Here is an 8,221-nt window from a genome sequence, read left to right as displayed (position 1 = left end):
ATATTTATTATGTATATATAAATACACACACATACAGTATATATTTTGAAAATATTTACATGTTTATACATTTATATTCTTATATTTTATATTATATATAAATATATTTAATATATAAACATAACATATTTTTCTTAAATATATACATGCGTTTGTATTTATATATACATAATAAATATACACAGTATACAGACATATATTATGTAAACAAAAACGTTTATTTTGGATGCGATTAATCGCGATTAATCGCTTGACAGCACTAACACACATACACACTACTTTTTTTAATTTGCTTTTCCCCGTTAAATGCACTTTGATATTTTTCTGTACTATTTCTACAGAAATTAATTTATGCTTTTTATGCTTTCAGGGGTTAAACGCTCTGAAGGATCTTCTGCTTGTAATCAAGTTCAACATTCAGTCTTTTTATTAAAAAAATTTTTTTCAGTCTTTTTATTTTATTCACATTTAGTTTTTGCTTTTTCTGTTGTCTACTATTAACACCCAGTCTTTGAAGTGGTCATTTTGTAGCCAAAGCTCTTGAAATGTATATTTTCCTGGCATTTTTGCCTTAGTTAACAGGTACAGCCTGGTGACTGCATTTGACTTAAGTGATTGCCAGTTGACGAACTGGAAGGGAATAATATGGCTCTGAAAAATAGCACATAAAATAGCATTTAAGCAAAATGCATGAAACAATGCGATAAGAAAAAATAAGGTATAGAAAAATTACATTTTGATGAATGGAAACTAAAATTTGAAGCGACAAACAAAAATCCCTGATATTCCATGACTTGGACAAAAAAATAAATAAAAAAATAAAATTCCCTGACTTTCAATGTCTGGAATAAACCTTTTAAAATTCCATGATATTCCAGAAATTCCATGAGCCGTGGAAACCCTGTAGATGTATTTTTAATGCAATGCAAGTAGCTTTGGATAAAAGCGTTTGTCAAATGCATAAAGGTAAACCTGAATTTTTCGTACCGTTGCCGTTCATCTGCAGCTCCACAGCCAAAGCTGCGTCCACTTGCAGGAACGCTTTAGACAAAACTGTTTGTAAATCTGTTTCCACCTCCAAACAATCCCTACAAAACACAAAATCCTCGTCATTTAATTTACAATGATGTATGTTTAACCCTTACTTTAGATCCTGGGTCAGTTTGACCTGTAATATGTTTTTTTTATGTTGGAAATACTGCTTAACCTAGGATGTTTTTCTTGACCATTTCTCATTTAGGGTAAAATTAAATGTATGCTGTTTTGAAGGCATACATTTTTATCAGTTTATGCGTGAAATTCAGTTTATCAGTTTATGTGTGAAATTCTGCTCTAATGTTTGAGCTTCAGGAAAGTACACAAAAATTGTTAAAGAAAAACTGTTTATAATGTAATGCTGTTTATAACATTCATATTTGTAATTAGTTTAATAGTTGTTAAATACCATTTTAAAAAATATTCTCATGTGTTTTTTTATTTGTTTTTTTGTAATGCGTGAGAAGTATTAATGTTAAAACTGTACCGTTTTTACCAGATTTATTTAATAATTTTTTTTTTAAATACTGTTTATGATATTTATGTTTATGATAATGACATTTTGTAATTTTTTTAAATAGTTGTTAAAAATGGTAAAAATGTCTACTGAGTTTTTTTAATGTGTGAGAAGAATATGAATATTAATGTTAATTAATATACATATATTAATGTTAAAGGGTTATTGTTTTTACCAGATTTTTAATTTAATTTAGCTTTAATTTAAATTTTTTTAAATATTTAAAATAGTGTTTGTAATGTTCAAATTTTATGTTTTAAAATATTTGTTAAAAACACGTTTTAAAAACGTGATCATGTTTGTTTTTTATTTTATGTAATGTGTAATAAGTATTAACGTTAAAGGTTTACTGTTTTTACCAGATTTTTTATTTAATATAGTTTTAATGTTAATTAAAATATATATATATATATATATATATATATATTTATTATAATATTCACATTTTGATTTTTTTTAAATATTTGTTAAATACAGTTTTAAAAAGTTCTTATGTTTATTTTTTAATGTGTTAGATGTACTCAATTAGTTTTCAATTATTTTTTTTATATTTAAAATACTGTTTAACATTCACATTTAGTTTTTTTTAAATAGTTAAATACAATAAAAAAAACATGTTTTTTTATGTGTGAGAAATACAGTAGATGTATTAAATAAATACACATATCTTAATGTTAAAAGATTTTACCAGATTTTTTTTTTGTGTATTTTACTTTTCAAATAAAGCAATAAGCCCCAAGAAGCCGTGGTTTACAGTGAATTTATAAATAAATTCACTGTAAACAACGCCTTCACGGGGCTTATTGCTTTTATAAAACGGTTATTCCATATACGTAGTAAGGTTTCACAAAATAAAAAAAAGCAAATAAAGTGTAATGATATTAATAAAAAACGTATTCTTCCACCAAACAATGTAGTTCCTCAGAAACAGTTGTGGTTCCAACAAAGTTGTATGAAGAAGTTAACAAAGGTGTGTGTTTGTAGAGTAATTTACAACAGCTTCGAACGTGGCTCAGCCAATCAGAATCAAGGACCGGAACTCTCCATTTTATAAGTGTAATTTTTGATTAGTTATTACTTTTAGTATTAGTGATTTTTAGTATTAAATCCAATTTGGGACAGATTGTCCTGGAAAAACGTAACCAGAATGTCAGCACAATACAAGGGTTAAACATGTTTAATGGAACTGAAGGGCACTCTGTCCTGTACCGGATGTGCTGCTCCATTTGTTTGTGACAGAAGTCTGCGGCCTGTGGTCCTCCGTGAGTTTGCTGGCTTGGAAGCGGTCCTCGTTGTCGCGCCGGCGGCCGATGTGGGAGGCGCAGCCCACCCTGGACAGGCTGATTTGCGGGATGGGGGTCCCGTAGCGGATGCTGGGAGGCAGCAGGATGGGCTCCACTATCCGGTTATCCCAGATCCCGAAGGAGTCCCACGTGGCTGGACGTCTGCTTCCGTCCGCGTCAGCTGGCGCTCCGGCCCACCGAAGACAGGCTGCATCGAAGCAGACGGGACAGTGAGGCGACTGAGACCGGCATTGAGATGATCCTCGGATGGGACTCCTGTGGATAAAATTAAAGTTACAGTTAGTGGTGTTTGCAGTAACGCTTTATTTTAAGGTGTCCTTGTTACACGTTACATGTAGGATAATAACAATTAATTATGCATAATTACATGCAAGTAACCCTAACCATAGAGTAAGTACATGTAGTTAATTCATATTAATCAGTACTTAAACGTATAACAAGGACACCTTAAAATAAAGTGTAACCGTGTTTGCTAAACCCATGACCACAACTTGGGATGTCAGATGAAGAAAAGTCTACTACATCCTTCAAAATAAGTCAATATTTGTTCACAAAAGCAGTCTTAAGTCGCTGGGGTATATTTGTAGCAATAGCCAACAATACATTGTATGGGTCAAAATTATAGATTTTTCTTTTATGCCAAAAATCATTGGGACATTAAGTAAAGATCATGTTCCATGAAGATATTTTGACAATTTCCTACTGTAAATATATAAAAATGTATTTTTTATTAGTAATATGCATTGCTAAGAACTTCATTTGGACAACTTTAAAGGTGATTTTCTCAATATTTAGATTTTTTTGCACCCTCAGATTCCAGATTTTCAAATAGTTGTATCTCAGCCAAATATTGTCTTATCCTAACAAACCATACATCAATGGAAAGCTTATTTATTCAGCTTTCAGGTGATTTATAACGCTTATGACTGGTTTTGTGGTGCAGGGTCACATATGGTAACTAAACATTAGTTTGTGCATGTTGATCTGAATGACCCCTAGTGACCTCTTCAGGCCAAGTTCACATGCATGCACTGTGCGTCACTGCTGACCTTTGTGGGACGTGTGTTTAGTGTCCAAACAAACACATGCCAGCACGAGACCTTAAAAGTGACATCACTGGACCATGTGACATTGACTCTGACATTGCATCATAACACGTTCTGCAATGAATGTTAATGTTGCATAATGCACACACAATTTAAATTACACACAGCAGTTTATTTATGTATTTATTTTAGTTTTTTGTTCTTGTTTTTGGTATTCATTTATTCATTTATTTATTTATTTGTTATTTTACGTTACTTTTTATTTCAAGTTATTTATTTACATTTTTTTTTTTTACTTCTGTCGCACTTTTTTCTAAACCTTAATTTAACTTTATTATGTGAAAACAGTAAAATAATTACAAAGCACCTAAAAAAACCCCATCAAAATGTGCAAACAACATGGATAAATAAATTGTATATTTTAAGTGTTTTAATTAAACAGATTGGCAGTCTAATAAATAGTTGTGGTTAAGGTCCCTCCAATAATAATATAACGCTGTTTTTTAAAGTATTAATAATTCGTCAAAACAGTTTTCACCTGATGCGTCAAAAAGCTCTGAATGTCACCGCTTATTATAAACGCAAAATCACATGTAAACTATTTACAGTAACTTACCTGCTGCAAATACGCAGGTTAAAAAAAAAAATCCGAAAACTCCTTCGAGTCGCAGTTAAACCTCAGGATATTTAATGTCAGTGAAGACACTAGTACAGTGAATCTCAACCGTTTGGCGTACCGGACCCCGGTCCAATTCAGAACCATCCTCAAGGACCCCCAGAACAAAATTGACTCGTATCATTTGTGTCTTTGTGAGGACCAAATGCAGTCAAGTATAATTCAAGTTAGCTGACTTGTCCAGTATTTGGCCATATCATCAGCTATATTGGATTTTTCTTTCATGGGAACATGTCATGTCAAAATATACAAAATTTATACAAAAATGTATACTTTATACGGACCCCCTGGCCTTATGTCAAGGACCACTAGGGGTCCACGGACCCCTGGTTGAGAAACACTGCACTAGTACACTAGAAGCGGGTCTGGATAATAATTAAAACCGGAATAATGGCTGGGAGACACTCTGACAAACGCTGAATGGGAATTAAGGAGTGGAGAATGAAAAGTTAAGAAATTATTCTTTAGACTCATCTTACCTGACCAATCAGAGACAGCGTCTGAGCTGCTAAGCCCCGCCCTTCCGAAAACACCATTCTATGCACTTGTTACATTTCTGTAGCATACACAGAAGGTTATTCACATTCCATTACACAACAGTATCCAATCACAGGCCGTCTTTGCTCTCCGCTCGTCCAATCAGACGGATCACAGCATGTTTCTGCCATAAACACAGCAGAAGTCCTGAATAAAAGATCAGCAAGTACTCAAAACACAAACGTTTTAATACACTATAAATAACTTATTCCTGAGGAGACCATAACATGAATTGCAACGAGATCCACGTTCTCTTAAGCAAACAGCAGCACTTAAATAAATGTTAAGGTAAGCTTATGTTTTAAGGCCAATGGATCCTCTGCAGTGAATGGGTGCCGTCAGAATGAGAGTCCAAACAGCTGATAAAAACATCACAATAATCCACAAGTAATCCGCACCACTCCCGTCCAACAGTTAACATTTTTTGAGGTGAAAAGCTGCGCGTTTGCAAGAAACAAATCCATTATTAAGACATTTTAACTTCAAATGTCTATCCATAATACTGCTTTCTCCAGTAAAAAGTTGTCTCGTCTGAATCACGAGAGAAATCTGCACAGACCAAGCAACGTTTACAACCAAAAGCAGTCCAAAACAGCTCTAAACAAATATGTGGATGGATTTTGATGTGACAACATGGACTTTTTAACTGGAGGACGTGCTCTTATGGACTCATATTTTAGCCGGAAGTAATGGTTTGAAGTTAAAAAATCTTCATGGATTTGTTTCTTACAAACACGCAGCTTTCGGCTTTACAAGATGTTAACTGATGGACTGGAGTGGTGTGGATTACTTGTGGATTATTGTGATGTTTTTATCAGCTGTTTGGACTCTCATTCTGACGGCACCTATTCACTGCAGAGGATCCATTGCTGAGCAAGTGATGCAATGTTACATTTCTCCAAGTCTGATGAAGAAACAAACTTATCTACATCTTGGATGACGTGAGTCAATTTATTCAGCAAATTTTCATTTGGGTGAACTCTCTTCAACTTATATATTGCTGAATTGCAGATGTTTCATGTTTACTTATACCGAATAGTGCTGGAGGTTTTGAACAAACACTCACCAGAATGTTTGAGGAACAGTGCTGCCACACAAACACTGTAAAGAGAGCAAAACAGGTATGGGCGAGAGAGAGCCATCACACCAACATTTGCTGCACAGTTCATCTCACTGTAGTATGTAGGGCAGATGCTCCGTAGGGTCCATAATGTCAGCCAAACACAGGGCATGGTAGCTGTATGTGATGCACCACTGCTCCTGAGTAAAAAATTTACAGCAGGACTCAATTCAGACATCATTTAGAACAAAGATACCTAAATTTAGTCCAAGCTTGCTTCTGTAAACTCAATATCAACATCTTGCTCCCTCACACGGAAAGGATAAAATATTCAGCAGACATCACTTAGAGCTCTCACAAAAACACAAAGACCTCATTCAGTCAAGTCCTGATACCATGGTAAAAATAATATGAAATCATACAGTGTGCAAGGACTCAATCATCGTTAAAGGGGCTCTCACATCGGAAAACAAAAACCAGGCTCATGCACAAGGGTTTTTAACAATTCAACTTGAAAAAAGTTCAAAAATCACATCATGTAGAACATCACAAACATTATTTTAATCCATTAAAAGTGCTCTACAGTGATTATCAGCCCAGCATTATGTACCTCTAAAGGACGCTCACACTGACAGCATTTTTGCAGTGATAAAGCAACCAATGGGATTAACATCTACCAGCATTAACAACTACCAGTGCTTGAAGTTGCTAAGGTGTGCAAGTGAGTGACCACAGTGACTGAACATGACCAGTGCTCACATCTAGAAAGTCATTAGCTGTTCTGACAAAACCTACAAGGTTCCTAAAAACAGTGTAATACAGAAACTGTTGTCAAACAAGTTTCTTTTTTAAAGAAAAGTGATACAAAACTTCATTTTTGAAATGTTAACCTAAATAGAGTGACATTCAGTTTTACACAACTTAATACTAAGAGTGAAGACAGTAGACAATTTTTGCCTGTACAAAAATGAAAAAATGTCATTGAACTTTCAATAGTTACATAATAGTGAACAATTCACTTGTCGATTAATGTATAAGTGAATGCATTAACTAAGCTAGTTCGCATGGCCTCAATGAATACCAACATTTCAAAAAGTTGGATGTTGGACTTTTCAATGTTGGGAAACAACTGCAATTTCCACTCTGCATTTTAACAGTATGAACATGCTAATCCAAAATAACGTCTACAAGTTGGTGTTTGATGGGGCAGGAAATGAGTCTTAAAGGGATAGTTCACCCTTAAATGCAATCATATTTACATTTAGACAATCATATACGTCCAAAACTCTATTAAATTCTTTTAAGAAATGTCTCAGGGTCATTTTGAGCATGCAGTAGAAGTCAATGGAGTCCAAAGTTTTTTGGTACCCAATGTTCTTCAAAACATTCTTCTTTAGGGGTTTATAAAAGAAAAAAAAGTCACACAAGGATTGGAACAACATCAGTAAATGATAACAGAATGTTCATTTTTGAGCGAACTACTCCTGTAAGAGATATGTAAAAACCTTCCAGACTTCCAAAACCTGAAAGGTTGACAGTTGGGTAGTAGTCTGTACCAGTATGGCCAAACGTGGCACCTCTCTACATTGGACACTCTAGTCCAGGGTTCCTCAAATCTTGCCCTGAAGGGCCAATGCACTGCAGAGTTTAGCTCCAACCCTGATCAAACTCACCTACCTGTGATTTTCTAATGATCCTGAAGACATTGATTAGCATGCTCAGGTGTGTTTGATTAGGGTTAGAGCTAAACTCTGCAGGAAAGTGGATCTCATGGGCCAGATTTGTGGATCCCTGCTCTAGTCTCATGCACTTCATAGTCAAGAACAAGCGTAGGCCATGAGACCGTAAGTTCACATCAAGCTCGCCATTTGGGACAAGGCCATGGGCAAGACATCATTTCAGAACCTTCAAATTCTGGACATGGTCTTAAATAGGGGTAACCAAACTTGGTCCTGGAGGGCCGGTGTCCTGCAGAGTTTAGCTCCAACTTGCCTCAACACACCTGCCTGGAAGTTTCTAGTATGCTTCCTAGTAAGACCTTGATCA

At 34.8% G+C, this 8,221-nt stretch overlaps 1 pseudogene; it reads right to left on the bottom strand.

Annotated features, from left to right (window-relative positions):
• The window catches only part of LOC107694409 (protein phosphatase 1K, mitochondrial-like), a 21,320-nt pseudogene that overhangs the window by 6,202 nt on the left and 6,897 nt on the right, over window positions 1-8,221 (bottom strand).

Source organism: Sinocyclocheilus anshuiensis, unplaced genomic scaffold, assembly GCF_001515605.1.
Source record: "Sinocyclocheilus anshuiensis isolate Anshui unplaced genomic scaffold, SAMN03320099.WGS_v1.1 scaffold1826, whole genome shotgun sequence".
NCBI classification, from domain to species: Eukaryota; Metazoa; Chordata; class Actinopteri; order Cypriniformes; family Cyprinidae; genus Sinocyclocheilus; species Sinocyclocheilus anshuiensis.
The sequence above is the reverse complement of the archived record's forward strand: the minus strand, read 5'-3'. Positions and strand labels throughout refer to the sequence as shown.